The 18,695-nt window shown below is 32.2% G+C and overlaps 1 protein-coding gene across 1 annotated transcript in view; it reads right to left on the bottom strand.

The window, feature by feature from the left end:
• SESN3 (sestrin 3) overlaps positions 1 to 18,695 on the bottom strand; it is a 60,949-nt gene that overhangs the window by 25,401 nt on the left and 16,853 nt on the right. The gene's annotated exons all lie outside the window — the stretch shown is intronic.

The following is an 18,695-nucleotide window of genomic DNA, read 5'->3' as shown; positions in this document are numbered from 1 at the left end:
CATCGGAACCCGTGTCTATTAGAAAAGAGTGAATTAAGCTGTAGATGCGACCAAAACCTCACAAGGAAACTTATAAGCTGAGAAAGTAACTCTAGGTGGTTCTTTACCTGAGGATGGCAATATCTATTTCACATGACCCTATCTCTTGGCCACAGCTGACTAGATCAAGATTGCAACCAGTTAAAACAAAAGCTGATCTGCAGCCATGGGTGCCTTGATGTAAAAGTTCTGCTCAAATAGAGTTGAAGGTAATTAGCTGGACCAGTAAGATTGTCTCTGAACTATGTACTAGAATTATATGAAAGCAATCAATCTGCCAGAGAGAATGAAACAAAATATTATTTGGAAACAGGTGTAACAATAAAGAAGCACCAGATATGTATCAACAGAAAACTGTTTCTAAGGAGAAACCCACTAGAGTTTCTACGATTCACTAGAGAAAGTAAAGCTTAATCATGGTCATGGTTTCTCTTTCTCTTTCTCTCTCGCTCTCTCTCACACGCACACACACATGCAAACCCCACCCCCCGCACCATCAGTAGGTAGCCTGAGTCTCTTTTGTTCTTCACAGTCAAAAACCCTACCACACACACACACACACACACACACACACACACACATACACACACACAAAATAGTTATTTAAATCCCTTACTTCATTAGAAAACAGTTACAAAACAAACTGGCAAAAGTAGGCAGTTAGGCATTCAGCAACACATTTTTGAGAGCCTAATCAGATATTGTGCCAAAGGATACAGGGTGAGGAAAACAGATGTGGTCCCTGCCCTTATGAGCTTAGCACACCATTTTCATCAATTTCCAGGATTCTATTGAAATCAATATGTTATAAAATGATTGCTTTAAACTGTGAGAGTTTCAGAAAGAATTAAGGTTATATTTATAAAGTAATGACAAATAGATCACAGCCCACTGGTCAGACTGGAGGAAATGCACATAAAATGGATTAATTCAGAATTTCTAATATTGGTATTTCTTGTTGGTGTCCCCCCAAATTCATATGTTGGAACCTAATACCCAATGTGATAGTACTACAAGGTGGGATCTTTTGGAAAGTGGTTAAGTCATGACAGCTTTACCCTCATGAATGGGACTGTATCCTTATAAAAGAGGTTATAGGGAGCTGCTTTGCCCTTCCACTATTTGAGGACACAGAGTTTGCCCCTTCTGCCATGTGAGGATACAGAAGGTGCCATCTATGAGAAACAGGCTCTCACCAGACACCAAATCTGCTGGAGCATTGCTTTTGAACATCCAGCCTCCAGAACTGTGAACAATAAATTTCTGTTGTTTTGAAATTAATGTATTTTGCTGTAGCAGTCTGAACGGACTAAGACACTTATCTACATCAACCATAATCTAGATTTACCCAGAAAAAGAATTTAAAAGAAAATAGTAGATTTCTTCCCTTTGCCAGCCTCTGTAAGTAATAGAACATAAAATTTCAAACACTCTTTACATAAGTTGAACTAGTATGTGAAAACCAATTTCTTGGACAACTGATAATTTCAAAAGAACAAAGCAGTTGAAAAAACTGATTATGAAGGAAATTTATAGGTTCAAGGAGAAAAATATCAACAGGGAAATAAGCAGAAGTTTCAAAATGAAAAATAGATAGAATTCAGAGAAAATGGGGAGAAAAACACATAGAACGTTTTACATTAAAGTATACAATGGAACTTTGGAAACAATGATTTTATTTCTAATCCAATTTGTAAAAATCACAATTTGATTCATTTATCAACTTAATTTACCTTTAAATGTTTGAAATTGTTATTTTTGCCTACAAAAATATTTTCTGGAATGGGGGAGGTTTAAATCTGAAATACATCTTCATTATATATGGAACTGCAAGCTAGTGAATTTAAACAAATATAACATCTCAGTTTTTGATAAGAGGCAACTGAAACTCAATTTCATTTGTGTCAACATTTGTTCATTTATTCTGCAAACATTCATTGAGCATTTACAATGTGTTAGGCACAATGGGGACACAAAGACTGAACTGGCAGAAATGCCTACAACTAATGATAGCATACGATGTATACCATAGCAGATGCATATAAAAAAATGACGTGGGAGGAAATCATTTTAGCAATGATTATTTACTCGCTCCTTTCCCTATTGTTGATATTAGTTATGTACAGTTTTCACTATTATAAATAACGCTATGATGAACATCTTTACAAAAAGAGATTTGGGGCATATTTTGTGGTATTTAAGATAGTTTTTAAAGTAAGATTCCCAGAAGTGAATTTACTGTGGTTCAGGTTATAAATATCTTTAAACTTCTTGTTGCATACTGCCAATACGCTAACAAAAATGTTTTGCCAATTTTATTTTCATCAGCTTAGAACATGTCTATCTAACCCACTAATTTCAAAAGTGAAAAACAGCATCTAAAAATGTGTTTGAAACTTTTTATTATATGTTTATTTGTAGTAAAATATTCTTAAGTAGAAATGTGCATCAGATCTGTGTTTTTAATAATGTAATTCTGGGCATGATGTGGCCCCTGGGCCTAAGACAGAAAAAACAGCTGAAAAGCTATGGTGATAGCCCGGGAGAGAGATTTTGTGGCCTGATCTAAGAGAAGTGTTTATACAATAAACAGAAGAGAAAACTAATTTTTAAGTTTTATCATCATGTATCCTTCTTCAATAATTTTGAAATGATTGCTCTAGTCCCTGCTGCTGTATAAGGAGCATCTTTTCTGGTGAGGACTCTACTACAGTCTCAGATGGCTGTTTTGTATATGTATATAAAGGAGAAAAACAATTAAAAAATTATCAAAGCAGCTCATAAATTCTACTTTAAACTCATTTTACTCTGAAAAAATTTTTTCCACCCACTTTGTATCTCTGTATGGTTTTAAAGTCATTAAGATCAAACACAAAAGAAATAGGATAGCACTATATCCAAAAGATTCATTTTAAAACTCTAATATCTTTCCTCAAACCGTAATATCTTTCCTCAGCTTTTCCTCCCTTTCTCACTTTCTTATGGTAGAAAACGCACAACATGAGATCTACCCTCTTGACAAATAAGTATACAATACCATATTGTTAACTACAAATATACGTTGTAAAGCAGATCTCTCTAGGACTTTTTGATCTTGCATAACCAAAACTTTATACCCACTGAACAGCAACTCCTCATTTCCTCTTACCCATGACAGCCTCTGGAAACCACCATTCTTTGTTTTTTTATGTAAACAGACTTTTCAGATCACAGCTGAGATTCTCCCTAGCTATCTCACCTCCTTGTATCTCCCCTTGCTCAGCTTCCATACAAACCATCCAATCCACTAACTTTTTTGACCGCTTACTTTTACACTTTTCCTAGATGTTCCTTGCATTTCTTTCCTCATAAATATTCATTCTCTCATGTAAGCATTCTATTCCATAGCTTTCACCTTCTTTACACAAACAAACAAAATTCTACTGAAATTTGTTATGGTCACCATACTGGCGGCAGAGGGCAGGGAGGGGGTGGTGTGGGGAGGACGGTAGAGTGGGTGAGGAAAAAAGAGGGCTTGTGGTATGAAAATGAGTAAAACATGCAACTGACTCTTGAATCTTTAATATCTAGCCATGCGCTGGCTCTTTTCTACCCTTCAGTCTGGCTTTGGGGCATTTTGTGACATCATATAGATATAATATTAGCCTTAAAATCAACATGTTTAATACTAACTTTCTACCCCAAACCAGCTGTTCCTCCTCACTTTCTTCTATACATTATAAAATCATCTTGCACACCAGTAACCATGGCTCAGATTCGCAATTATCTCTGACTCTTTATCCTAGAAACCTGCATTAAAGCAGATGCCAAATCTTATTATTGCCTTTTCCCAACTAAATCTTTAAGTCATCCTTTCACAGCCCCTTCTCAATCATAAGAGTTTCTTTCATGATGAGAAATATTTTCCCCTCACAACTGAGAATAACATAAATTCTAGACTGTAGATTTCCCCTTTGTTGGGAAGCTTTGAAACACATAAAAATGTAAGAAATGCAAAGCACAATACAAAATAAGATTTTTATTTTTCTTCTGCCCATTTCCCCCAATGTTGAAACACACACCCACATACACCCACACACTCACCCGAACTAGAATACCTATATTTTCTTAACAGATACTACTTGAAAAGTTCAAAGGTTGTTCTATATTATATGCAAAAATAATCTGCTGTTGTACCAATTTTGAGAAGTAATATTGCCATGTTTCCTTCTCTTTAAATATCTAAGATAAAGCTAATATCTTATTCTTGGAAATAAGTGACTCTGATTATACTGAATTTTATACAATGGCCTTTAAATCATAAACCCTATTTAGCTTCTGTGAAAAACTAAAATAAAAAAACAAGCCCTTGAGTTTCTTTAGCTGTACTATCCATTACAGCAGTCACCTGCCACATGTAGCTATTTAAATTTTAAGTTGCTTAACATTAAATAAAGTTAAAATTTTTGAGCCTAAATTGCACTAGCCACATGTCAAGTGTTTAATAGCCTGTGGCTAATGGGTACAATGCAAATCTAGGATATTTCTATCCTTGCCAAAGGTTCTGTGGTAAAATGCTATTTCAGAGAGTTGTTCAGTCCTGATTTCAGCTACTGGGATAATGTAAAGATACAAAATGGCTACAAATTCAGGAATGAACATAAGCATAATAATCACATATTAAGGTAACTTCACAGAATTGAAAAATTGATTTGGATATTAAAACTCATGAAACTAATAAAAGCAACAAACTAACTACAATAACAGAAACGTTAGAAGATATTCTTTAGAGTCTTAATTTGATGATAACTTTGAAATCATTAACTAAAAAGAAAATTATCTAAAATGTTGACTCTAGCGTTAAAAAATAAAAAGAGGTATAAAATATTTAAGAAATTTCAAACAGTAATAGCTTTGTGATTTCCTTTCAAATATCTTAGGCAACAGTCAGAATTTGCTTATTTTTTTCCATAAAATTCCATAATTTCAATCAAGAAAAAATTAGCTATAAAGTAGAAACTCCTACTTTTTACATGACAGCTCTAAGTGATTATTTTACAAGGGTTATAGTCTCAAGAATGCTACCATTAGGAAGTTTCTTTTTTCATATATCTTATTATAGCTTATTATATTTTAGAAGTTATGCTTAAAATTCATCAGTTGAATTACATAAGCCCATTATGTAATTATCTTCTGGAAAACAAAATGCTGAAAGAATAAAGATGATTATATTTAGAAAATTACTTATTTTGACACTGAACAGCTAAGCAATTTACTAGATCACTCTATGTAAATTAATCCCAATAGAAAATTAAGATACTTGGAAGTTAGGAACTCTTAAAATTGTATCTTTAGAACTAATCATCAAATTACTTGCCCCTAAAAGGCTGACTACCAAAGAGAATTAATTGCTGCATTTTAAGCTACTAAATGCTTTAAAATAAATTACTAAATTTAATTTTCATTTATCTTTTCTTTAGTTTATTTCATTAGAAAATGGAGAAGCAAAAAACATGCACTTCTACCCATTGAAATGTAATGGCTGCTAATGTATTTATCTATCTCTATAGGAGAGAAGAATTTTAACAGTAAAATGTGTAATTAATTTCACATGGAGACACTTAAAAAAGAGATCTTTAAAAAAAAAATCTGTTCAACATACAAAAATTTCTGGCAAAGTGAAATTTGACTCAAGAGCATACTAACTCCATAATTTTTATTAAAATAAATCCTAGAAGATAATTTATTTAATAGCTTCAACATTTTTTTCTGAACACACCACAATGACAAAATATCTTAAATATGAAACACATGCCCCAAACAAATTTTTTAGGTGTGAATGTAAGAAAGCCAACTGTAATTGTCAACACAATAGTAAATTTTAGTTATTGACTCCTTTTACTGTTAAGAGATGTTCCATTTTGGCAGAAACTGCAAAAAAGAGCAGGGATGGACAGTTGGTTCTATGCTATCAAATAATGCTGATGCCGTGTTTTATTCCTTGGTAGATAATTTCAGGCAATATGACTGGTTTGTTGAAATTGATGACACTATACATTTAAAGGGGTAAGGGCAAATGGAAAGGAACACAGGAAAATTGCTTTAAAAATTCTCTAATCCTAAATCAGAAAACAGGTTTTAAATTAGATCAGTTGTAATGGATTGGTAATTTTACAGTAAACTCAACTTCAAATATCAACCACTACTTGGAATATACATTCTGTTCCCATCATCCGTAGAAGAAAAATCTAAAACACTATTTTAAAAAATTGAGATTTCTCTCCTATGTTAGGTTAAAATATGTAATGACCTTTATGATATTATAATAACTAAGATTTAAGGTGATTTACTGAGAAAAGATCTAGAGGCAGAAAATGGCAATGGCGCCAAGGATGAGAATCTTCCACATCACACCATCAACTCTCCTCCTACTTGGTGATAGAGTGGTTCAGAGAACCACTGAGTGCCAGGAGCCTAGTCAGGCACTACAGAGTATTTCAGAAACTCACTGATATTAAAAAAAAAAAAACCACTCAAAACTCCCCTTCAGAGTGGGGAATTCCATTCTAAGGGCCCAAGACTTCAAAAATGGATTCCTTTTAACTGAGCTATTAAAACCAAGGCTATAAGTCCTTCCTGAAACAGCTCCAATTCTGGGTAGAATCACTTGAGAAACACTGTAAAGATATTGTTACTAATAGTGTGAAATTTAGCCTTCTTCAACAATACATACATATTTCAATTTTTAATCTGAAAACACAAAACATTTTCGCTCAAAAGCATTGTATTTATCAACTGTGTTGTAGGAATTTCTTTATTTTTTTAACCTCCTTTTTCTCTCCTACTGAGCCAGCATTTCCTCGTAGGCAAGGGCATACCTTGTTCATCTTTGAATACTTCAACTTAGGATGGCCTACAGTGTGAGGTAAACTTCTGGTCGCTTTTTGAAAGTTTTATGTAATGATCATTTGAATAATAGTATGTTTCTTCTCTTTTGCTTTTCAAACATGAGTTCCAAAAAATAATATGACGTATCATCATCAAGCAACTCTCATTAGTAGCCATGCATATTATTACTATTAGAAATTAGCAGTAGTACTCATTGTAGTAGAAGCAGTTAAGTACTCAGAGAAGAATGGACCTCATCCTAGCACTAAAAAAATGTAAATGTATGAATAATTTAAAATGTATATCCTTATAGCAAAGGGTAGCTAATAAGTTAAATTTGCACTGATGTATAGCTGTATTTCTAAATGAAGTTTCCCTTGGCTGGTTACAAAATCCCTTAAATTTTACTCATTAGAACACATAGTGAACCTGTTCAAAGTGCAGGCGAGTTTTTATATTTATACACTGACTACAGAGTAGCAAGCTTCTAAAAACAAAATGACCACTTTAACGCAGCACTAGAACCCTATACAACCACAAAGTGATACAAACCTACCAAGGTGGAAATATTAAGAACAAATACTGGGCTAGGACAGTCTTTATATCATCATCTCTTGGCATTGTACTACTAGCTAATCACCTAAACTGGAAGTAAATTTAAAATCACATTCATGTTCAGTGTCACACAGAGGCAAGAAGCAAAAAACACTCCCCCTTTTTCATTTTCCATGTAATGCCACAGAATAGCATAAATCAATAAAGCTAGATTCACCTGTAAATCAAAAAGGTAATTGGTAGTTTTAATATGACAGGTATTTTCTGTGTCCTATGGAATGTAGATATATTTGAACCAGCATTTCCTGAGAATTTGCCTTCACTTTTTATCTCTATTGAAATCCTACCCATTCTTCCTTTAAGACCATCTCAAATACCAATTCTTTTGGTCTCCTTCCACTCCCTCCAACTCCTAAGCTCTTCTATGAATTTAAGCCAATTCTTATTAAGATTTCACAATTAAATCCTGTTTCTGTCACTTATAAGTATTACCACATATCATTATCTTATCACTCCTTTCAGACTGTAAGCTCCTCAAAGAGTAGAATCAATTTCTACCACATTATCTGCAGCATTATAGCACAGCAAAGTGAAAATAATAGATTCTCATATACTTGTATTTGCTGAATTGAATTAAGGAGACAGAAGTCTGGCTATAGGATTCTGTATCCGTTTTCTTTTCCTTGAACAGGTTAAGAGCATTCTGTGTATTTAAGGAAGTTAAAGTTCTGTGTATCCATATTAGAAACACCAAAAGGTTAAACTAATAAATTAAACACAGTCCTGGACATCAATCTGCTACCTTCCAAGTACCTTCTGGATTCCCATGTTTTTTTCTTATGTCGTTAAAACAAACAGTCCCTTAAATTTCCCATGTTTTGTACTACTTTCTTAGAATTCAGTAATAATATTGCATGCTGTGACAATAATCTTGGGCAACAATAGCTCCTCTACAAGCTTTTAAGTGTTGAGCACTTTTAGAGATGTAGAGCTACAAAATATATTTATTGAATATGCTATTAAAATTTTTAGCTAAGACCCAAGAAAATGATGAAAGTACTTTAAGTCTTTGTACCTGAGATAATGCAAGTCCATATTAACCACCTATCTCAATAATCCTCTCTTAACATACAGACAATATACTTTTCTACCACTAATTATAACATCCAGTCCCACAGAAGTATTAGGAAGAGGGCTTTACTTCTACACAATTTTTTAAGTTTCTGTACTGTGCAATAAGATCTCTCCTTGAATTTTAGAAAGCTTTACCTATTAAAATTATGTACTAATTAGATTAAAAGAAATTAAAATTGGGAGTTTCAGAAAGTAAAATTCCTATTAGGGACAATTACAGTTATATAACATTCCAATATTACTCAGTAGATGGTTGATAGCTATTAGTCTTTTTGGAGAAACAAAAAAATATACTGTGAATGTAGTTATCTTAATATATGAGGGACAAATAGAATTTTAAATCAAGCCTCTGTATTCAGTATCAACCAGCTTGACTGTAATAAAATCAAAGGGCTTAGGTTATCCTAATGGAATGCAGAATGACAGGGTAGTTTTCAGGTCCTTCAAATGATATATAAAATACAAGTCACTTGCCCAGCTCAGAGGAATCAGAGAAAAATACAACTGATTTCTAGACATTTATAAAACATATTATAAGCAGTTAGCCATCTGAAAACCAATACTTTACACACTGAGTAGTCAAAAATAAAAAGAACTCATGCTCTCATTTAAATTGAGAAAGTACCTTTCACACAGCCTCTCAGGAACACAACTAAGCAAATTAAAATGTTTGATTTTACATGGAATTAATCTGTAGTTTTAATAAAACATAAACAAAGAACAGAAGTTTTTATTCCTAGTTTTGAAAGGAGCAGCTGTGTCTTAATTTTGGCCTGGAATAGAAAATAGATCTGATCTGTATAGTGAGTGCTCATGGACTTTTCCTCTGCTCTGTTTTGTCAATCCCTAAGACTATAAAAAGAGGACTGACTATAAGATTGTGTTTTAATGTATATAGGTAAACTTAAAAGTTCCTGTACCAAGGTCCAGGGTTCGATCCCTGTACAAGCCAGCTTCCAAAAAGAAAAGAAAAGCTATTGTAATCAGAATTAAAATCATGAATTGTTACACTCACTTAAATAAGAGTTCACAAACTTTTTGATATCATGACCTCTTTATATTCTTAAAGATACTTGATCCCAAAAGCTTTTGTTTATGTGTTATATTTATCAAGAATTACCATTTTACAAATTTAGTCAAAGAAAATTTTTAAAATATCTTTATTAATTCATTGAAAAATAAAAATGTACCCATTACATGTTAACATGAATAAATCTTTTGGAAACTATAATTTCCAAAACAAAAAACAATTAGTGAGAAGAGTAGCACTGTCTTAAGTTTGTGCAAATATCTAGCTTAGTTACAGAGAACTAACAGGATTCTCAAATCTGCTGCATTCCATCTGTTACTGGATGTTGTGGTGACTGAACTACATAAAGAAAATTCGGCCTCACAAAGATATGTAGTTGGAAAAGGGAGGAGTATTTTAATAGTCTTTGCAGATAATTTGGGGCATTCTTTGATATTATCCTAAAATTTGACAAGTGTTAGCTTTTAAAAGTTTGTTGTAATGTGGAATCTATCAATAAACTTCTTATGTCGTTACAATAAAATACACTGATTTGTCCTGTACTTTGAATGGATAGTTCTATCCGTGCATGATTTTGTAATGTTAATCATTCGTCATTTAGAAAACATTGATTCACTGAGCTTTGCAAGTTTTCCAAATGTAGAAACATTTAGTACAATATTGGAAAGAAAATCTGTTAAAGTCTCCACTAATCAAACCAGAAAAATCTTTAAGTATTGAGACTTGGTCAAGCCCAAAGCGGAAAATACCAGTTTTCCAAAATTCTTTTCTCTTGAAAGCTCAAATATTATCATTGGAAATATATCCTGTCAGTTGTTTTCCTTGAAATGATAGGCTCACTTTGTTCATTTTGTGTGTGTGTGTGAAAATATTTGTCAAGTACACAAGACCAAATGACCACAGTTATGTCATTCTTTCTTTAAAAAATGGTATTCAGTAAAAAGTGACTAGTTCACAAGTGACTAGCTCACAACTCAATCACATGACGGCTTTTCCTTGACACAACCATCACACTTTGGTATACAGAAGAGCTTTATGCATACTCCCTATTATGAAACACAGACTATTAAAAAGATAAGCATTCAATGGTCAGATTTAAGTAAATGTAGTTTTTACTGTTTCATCAAGGACATTCTTGAGTGAAACTGGCATTTTCTAATGTGAACACAGGTTGGTGAGGAAAATAATGATTAATTACTATTAGAGTGTGATGCCACTCCTTTAATTTGTGCTAAGGTGCCAGACAGAGGTCCACAGAACACACTTTGAGAAACTCTGATTGAAATAAATGCTTCCAATACACTCCTGTCTCTCTTCTTTTAATTACATATATTGATAAACTCAGTCACTTGCAAAAAGATTGCTAGATTTAAAGAAACTCTTAAGAATAATGAATATTTTTTGTTTTTTTCTTTACTACAAAAGGTCATAGACCTTCTATGAAAGTGCTCATTTTTTACTTGTAAAATAAATTTTCAATCAATTAAACAAATATGAATGACCAAGAAAAACCTGTAAAAAGAGCAACATGGTGGGGTGGGGGTGGGGGGCTAGTCCTCCATATAGTAAAACACATGAAAATATTTCTATAATTAAGAGTCATGCTGGCACATGAATACACTCACAAACCAATGGAAACTTCATAATTATGACTCAAAATCCAAAAGTGATCAAAAAAACTGATAATTATACATACACACAATTTTAATAACCTTTCACATGGTATAAAAAACACTATAAGCAAATATTTGCAACTTAACACAGACAATGGCTAATACCCAATTCTATAAAGAATCAAGAGAGAAAAAACTCAACCCCCAATCTAAAAATGGACAAATAGGCAATTAATAGAAAAAATTACTCATAAAAGGAGAAAAGCAAATACTATATTTCATGTATCAGGTTGGCAAAAATCCAAGTTAGACAGTATATTTATTGACAAGGCTGTAGAGGTACAGGCACTCTCAAAAATTGTTCTGGAATGCAAAATCAAACAGCTGTCATGGATGGAATTTGGAAATGTCTAACAAAATTACATAAGCATTTACCCTTTGACTCAGAAAACACTTCTAGGAATCTATGCCATCAGTACAGCCATTAAAAAGGAAGAGGAAAATGTCTATATACCAAAACTAACTTTAACCTAATTGTAATTGAGCCTTTAGCCCTAACTTCAAACTAACAGGAAATACTAGGGTTAGAGAAACAAGTTTAATGATAACATGAGGAAGAATAGAAAAATTATGAAATTGTGAAAATAAGACAATTGACCCAATGTCTTCAGAGTTAAAGGCATGGGGGTAAAAAGAAGGATACTCTAAGGGACTTAAAAGACATAACTACCAAATGTAATGATAGGCCCAACTCAGAAAAAGTCAACTCTAACAACACACTAAACAGGGGGAAATTAAATAAGATGGGGGTATCAAATGATATCAAGCGATTATTGCTAATTTTGCTAGGTATGATACTGGCATTGTAGTACATCAGAATGTGTCCTTATATTTTAAAAATACATACTAAATAAAGTATGCAGGAATAAAAAGAAATGAGTTTTGAGATTAAATTAGCTCAGCAACAACACCACCACCACGGGATTACGAAGAGTAGCAAAATCTTGCCAATTTTGATTAGGGGATGGTTTTACGATGATTTATTACAGTATTCTTTCTGCTTTTCTGTTGCTTGAAATTTTTCATGATATTTTTCTAAAGGTGCCTAGCAAAGTACCTGACGTAATAGGCATTTAAATAAATGGCAATTATTACAATAAAGTTTTGGTATTTATAATACAAGTTAAAGATATTCTCCTGATATCTCCTTCCATTTTCCAGATTAGCTTTGCATGCAGATGCTATTCAGGCACTTTTCTATTCTTTAACATTCTACTTTAACTAACTTAACTTATTTTAACAAAGGATAATAGGATCTGAAATCCTTAGCCTATACTTCAGACTTCAGTTTTAGTATAATCCAAAGATTTTTGTTAACTCAAAATAAATAAGATCATTCACATGATCTAAGCATTACTAATTTTTAAGCATTAAAAGGACATCTAATAGGAACCAGAGCACTCTACTAGGCATTCTAAATTAAAACACACACTTTCAACAATAAATCAACCACCCAATCAGTATGTACTCACTGAATTCTTCATTTTTAAGCAACTTATGTAATAGCTCTTTTAAGAACTTACAAAATATAATAAAACTCCCTAAAGGGGCTTACAACCTAGTTGGAGAAATTATACATAGATATACGACAGTAGTCTTTAAACAATATTTATAAGACTAATAATCTTTATAATCTAGTACTATAAATGATTTTTCAAAGACATCATAAAATAATGTATTGATTTGTCCTCAGATATTTCTATTAAAACACGTATCACATAATTTTAGCTACAGATTTAAGAATTACTGGGCCTTTATATATTAGTGAATTTTAACTTTCCACAACTTTTTTTTTATGGAGTTCATATAATCATACAGGCCTTCAAATATAGCTGTTCTTTTCCTAGAATGCAATTTCCTAAAAATACATTTTTCTCTTCTAAAAGAAGAGCTATATGATCATCAGTTTGCCAAACACGTTTCTAACTATCAGAGCATATGGGTTGGCTGGTAGGTTGAGATGCCGCACTCAAATGGCTGGCTGCTGGTGCTGGCTGTTGGCTGGAGTGCCTTGCTTCTCCTTCACATGGGCTGCTTTTGCTCCCCAAATATGGTAGCTTGGTTCCAAAAAGAAGAAGCCAAATGGGCAAAGGCTGAAGCTGCAGATCCTCCCCTTGAGTTTTTTTTGTTAGCCCTTCACAGGCTAACCTTACTTTCTAAAGCAAAAAATTCTGGATTTCCTAGTTGCACCCCAAAATATCATTTCTCTGAGATGAGTATATTACAGCGGAAACAACTTTGAGTTTTTCCAGCACAATTACATGAGTGGTAATAAGAACTGAGAATTAGGTTCCACATGACAAAGCACATTTCGAAATCAATAAAACTAGTCCAATGACAGTTTTTACAGTATTTAAAGAATAATCAAATGTAGATTTATTTTAAGATCAAGAGCAGAAGTGACCTTACCAAAGTAAAGTCGCTCTTATCCATAAAGTGTTTAAAATTATTTTTTAACAACGGTTTGGATAGACATATATGATGAGTTATCAGCAGAATTTAGTTGGCAGATGTTTTTAAATACGTTTAACATTCCAACACACTTCTGCATTTCAAATAACCCATATAAATACAAAATTCATTTGTGTTTTATTAATGTTATTATTTGATTTCTTAGGAAAAAAACATGAAAGTATCAAATAAGAGTGCAAAAAGTAACAGAGGCTCCACCTTAATCTCATTAATAAGCATTGACGTAACATTTATTTCTAAGTGGTAAAACATGAAATAAAGATTCATAAGTCTTGAGTGGCAATATCCTACAAGGTCATAAGGCAATGAGGACTTTTTCCACAAAGGCAGACATTTTTTTGTCCAGGAAATATGTACTTTATCTAATTTAGAAGATAAAATGGTAAAGTTTTTATTACAGATTTTTAAAAAACAATGTAAATGTTTCAAAAACAGACATTTTTGTGAGGAAAAAGAAAAATAACATGTTATAATGGAAGTAGTGCAGTATCCAACCAGCAGTAAATATTTAATCTCTTCAGTCAATTTATTCTTTCATCATGTAGGGATGGTATCTCAACTTCATAAGATTGTTATGAGAATTAAACGAGATAAGGTATGGAAAAAAAAAAAGAAAAAACACTATACTGTGTCAAGAACATAGTGAGCACAAAATGAAAAGTAGTCCTATATTGAATTATAGATAGAAACATTTCTGGCAAGATTTACTAATTTCCCTCCATTCTAGGTTATGTTTTTCTGAGATTCATTGAGAAATAAATCAAGTTATTGTTACTACTATATCCTCCCCAACACCCACTTATGTGCACTTTTCCTCTCTATCTGTAGTTTTGGGGTTTTTTTTGTCCTGATTATAAAAATAACATTTCTCCCAAGGTGGAAAATATAGTACAGATAAACCATAAAAATCCTTCATAATCTCACCATTGTGAAGATGGTGGTTTCAAGCCTTCCAAAAAGTTTTTCTAAGCATATATTCACATATGTACGTGCAAAAATAAAAAATTACTAGAGATCATAATTTTACACAATTTTATAATTCTTTTTCTCCACAATTTCCCCCCAAACATAAATTTTAATGACTTCACAATAATCAATAGTGCTTTTAATTATGAATTTAGGTGACAAGTTCATGACAGTTTTCAATAAGTATTCTCAGGCGATATACTTCAAAAACATCGGTGACCTATAATGATCTAATAATTTTTTTAAAAAAGAAAGAAAAATACTAAATTTTTATACCCAATTTATCACAACTATAATTAATACACTTACTAAATTAATCATACTATTACAATAAAATAAAATCCCAAGTTAACTAAAAAAATAAAGATAACCTTTCCAATCACAGCAATTCTGCTTATAACACAACATATGTGCCACTAAAAAAAAAAATCTCTGCACTATGAAAAATCATGCAATAAAAACTACAGGGCTTAATGGGAAAAATGAGGTTAAGGACACAACACTAAGGAAAACTATATCCATCATACATTTAATTAATTTATTATTATTTTTATTGATTATATCATACATTTTTTTTAAAAAAGGAACCTAATAAAAAATGGTACCATAGTTCTATGCAGGTTAAGCGGTTAAGATATACTTAAATATTACATCATATATGGTACTTTACTTTGAAAAAGACTTGAAAGTTGCTTATGGAATTGGCTGTTGGAAGGGCTACTGCTTGTGAATTATAAAGCCATGCAAGGAAGATGATCTGAAATCAGACGGAAAATTGTAACACCAGATGTGGATGGACAGGAGCTCATAACACACTGGTGAACTAAGGTAGATATTTTGAGGTATGTGTTTAGGTTTGGGGTATTCCTACAAAGCTCAGATAAGCTGAGTGCAGTTTTCTGAATTTACATGTTTCTCATGGACAAACCTATCCATAAGCAAACAAAATTGACTGTTATGCTTAAATTTCTCCCTAAGACATCAATTGGAACAAATTTGCATGTCACAATAGGACAGCATTTTGCATTCTGCCACTACGTCACTTAAGCACAGTTCTTAAGACAGAAAAGAAGACTAAAAAAATTTATTATTCCAGTATGCTAGATTCCAGACTCTGTAATTGTTTTTATTAAGAAAAAAAGAAAAAGAAAAAAAAGTTAATTTGACAAAGGTTACAGGTAAGGTGAAGAGAATGAGAAAAACCCAAACTTGGAAAATCCACTTTTATTTTTGACATATAGTTCAGTATAAATAATACTGTATAAATAAACACTTGTCTTCCTTATAACAAAGATTTGCCATACCAAAAAAAAAAGAAAAAAGAAAAACAAAAGCAGAGTTAGTTTGGGTAGCTTATAATTAGATTTGCATTATTTAATAACCAAATTTACAGAAAAAAAATCCAATTTTACCAAGAGAAATGATGAGATGATCTGATATCATTACAGTGAAAAGAAAACACAAAAAACAAAAAAGTATATCCCAGATTATCATTAATTACTTTCTGGTGTACAGAAAAAGTATGTTTTTTAAAACAATAATGACAGATCAAGTATGCAAACTCCAAAGTCGTAATCAAGTAAACCACTAAAATTTCTATTAACCAAAAGGTACTTTACATATTTATAAGAAACATAGCTAAGTTACTCACAGAAATACTGGTCTTTAGAAATGAAGACCAGCAGACCATGCTCTCCATACTAGAATAAAATCCAAATTATCTTAATGTTTACTTTTTTATAGGCTCTTAGAAAAGGAAACCTGAATCTCTCATCTTTCTTGATAAAGACTATATATAATGTAAATGTATTCACCTGTATTAGAGTCTGCAGATGTATAAATAGAAAGGAAATAGATTCATCAGGGCTCCTGAATGAAAACGCTGGCAATTAATAATAAAAATACTAAAGCGGTTCATTTCTACTTATGAGATAGAAATGGATTTTGAATTTCCATATGCTTTCCTTTTATTTCTGGATATCAACAATTTCTGTCTGGGTTGAAGGAAAGCAAACATAGAAGAAAATAGTTGGAGGAGTGGTTGTCATAGTTTTAAGCAAGTTACCTTGTGTGCCTGATATCCACATCTATGAAATAAGGACAATAAAAGTACTTACCTCATATGATAGTGTGGTATAAGCCCTAAATTAAAGCTCAATATTTTATGTTGCCTTGATATCTGGTAAATAAGGAGGACCTGAAATGGTCTAACTGCAAGTCCCCCCCCCCCACTCTGTTTATGCAGATAAGGTCCCCTGGCCAAATAATCTTCCTTATCAAATAGACCAGATTCAATTCCTGCTTATTACTGAGTAGCTGGGTTCAGCTTACTGCCAGCCCATGCAATTATTCAAACAGATCATAGCCCTATACAAAGCAGGGGGCACCTCACCCTACTGATACTACAAAGCCTGCCTTCCACTGTCCCAAATTGTTCACTCTGTTCCTGAGTGCAACTTCCATGTGGCTTTGCATGGTATGCAAGTGTTCTCTTGCCCTGCACTGTGAGTATACGTGACTAATAAACTGCTGTCAATCTCATCTGTCCAGTGTTGGCCACCCCCTTGACCCAATGTTGAGAATCCCTCCATCGCCAGTGGGGAGAACAGGAGATTACTAAAACAGACAGTGAGAATATTACATGAGTAAACACCTGTAAAGCTGTTAAAACAGTGTGATACTACCTACGATATAAGTATTTGTTATAATTAGAATTACACAATCATAAAGTACAACGTAGCTAATCAAAATGTTTAAATACTGCCGAGCAAGTTAAAGATTTATAGAATAGATTGGGTTTAGAAAACTATTAATTGAGGCCCTTAATTCAATGTCTTGCACAAAAAATGACAGAGATCATTAAAAATGTAAAATAAAATTGGGGGAAAAAAGCCACTTAAGAAATACTCATTTATAAAATAACAGGTTATAGATACTCTATAATGTTATAATATAATTATGATATAATATAATGTGTAATAACATATTTTTCATTGTCAAGAATAAAAATTTAGGCTTAAAAAATCGTTAAAAATTGAGAAATTCATCAGAACCACATCCCTCTGCCTTGAAAATAAAAACAAGTATTTAATATTTAACTACCCTTCTTTTCCACAGTAATGTATAGGATGATGGAAATTTTATACATGCCTTCACAATTGTTAAAGATAAATAATCTATGAATATCTATAAAAAGTCAAAAGAACATATGTTTTCCATTTTTACCTCTTTTTATAATTATTTAGAAAATATCTTTCTCTCCAACCATACAGTAAACTCTCTAAAACCTAGGTCAGATTCTGTACACCTTTTTATTCTTCAAAAATCCTAGAATGTACATATTAATTGAATAACTGCAAAATTAAATTATTTTATATAATAACCATCTTTTTCTATTTTCAGGTCCTAATAGATAACATTTCTAGATTAACATATAATGTTCAAGTTACTTATTTGATAAGTTCCTGAAACATATACAAGGGTACTTCAAAAAGTTCATAGAAAAATAGAATTAAAAGATAATACAAATCTTTCCACGAACTTTTTAAAGTACCTTGTACAATAAGTCTTATTATGTCTACCATACAGTGTAAAAATACAGCAATACAATTGTAGCTATCTGTGGAATTCAAAATCAATATTCTCATAAAGTATCAGTAAGTACATCTGGTTCCTAAAGGGAAATCCTGGAATGACTGATACATCAAAAAAAATGTGTATTTCCATATTGTATATATCTGTGTCTACACATCTGAGTTCTCATTAGCCACCTACACACACATTATTATTCCCTTGGCAATTTACCACAGCTACTAGGGATATCTATTAAACCTTTGAGCATTTGTTTTTATATCAATGCATCTTTAATTTACATCTCATTTGAATTTGCTCTCTGCACTATCATCCACTTAAATTACACATTCTATTATTTCAAAAGTGATAGCTTTTTAAATTTTTAT

The sequence above is a fragment of the Cynocephalus volans genome, chromosome 4 (genome assembly GCF_027409185.1).
Source record: "Cynocephalus volans isolate mCynVol1 chromosome 4, mCynVol1.pri, whole genome shotgun sequence".
Classification (NCBI taxonomy): domain Eukaryota; kingdom Metazoa; phylum Chordata; class Mammalia; order Dermoptera; family Cynocephalidae; genus Cynocephalus; species Cynocephalus volans.
Note: the sequence above shows the minus strand (reverse complement) of the source record. Positions and strands in the feature narration are given on the sequence as shown.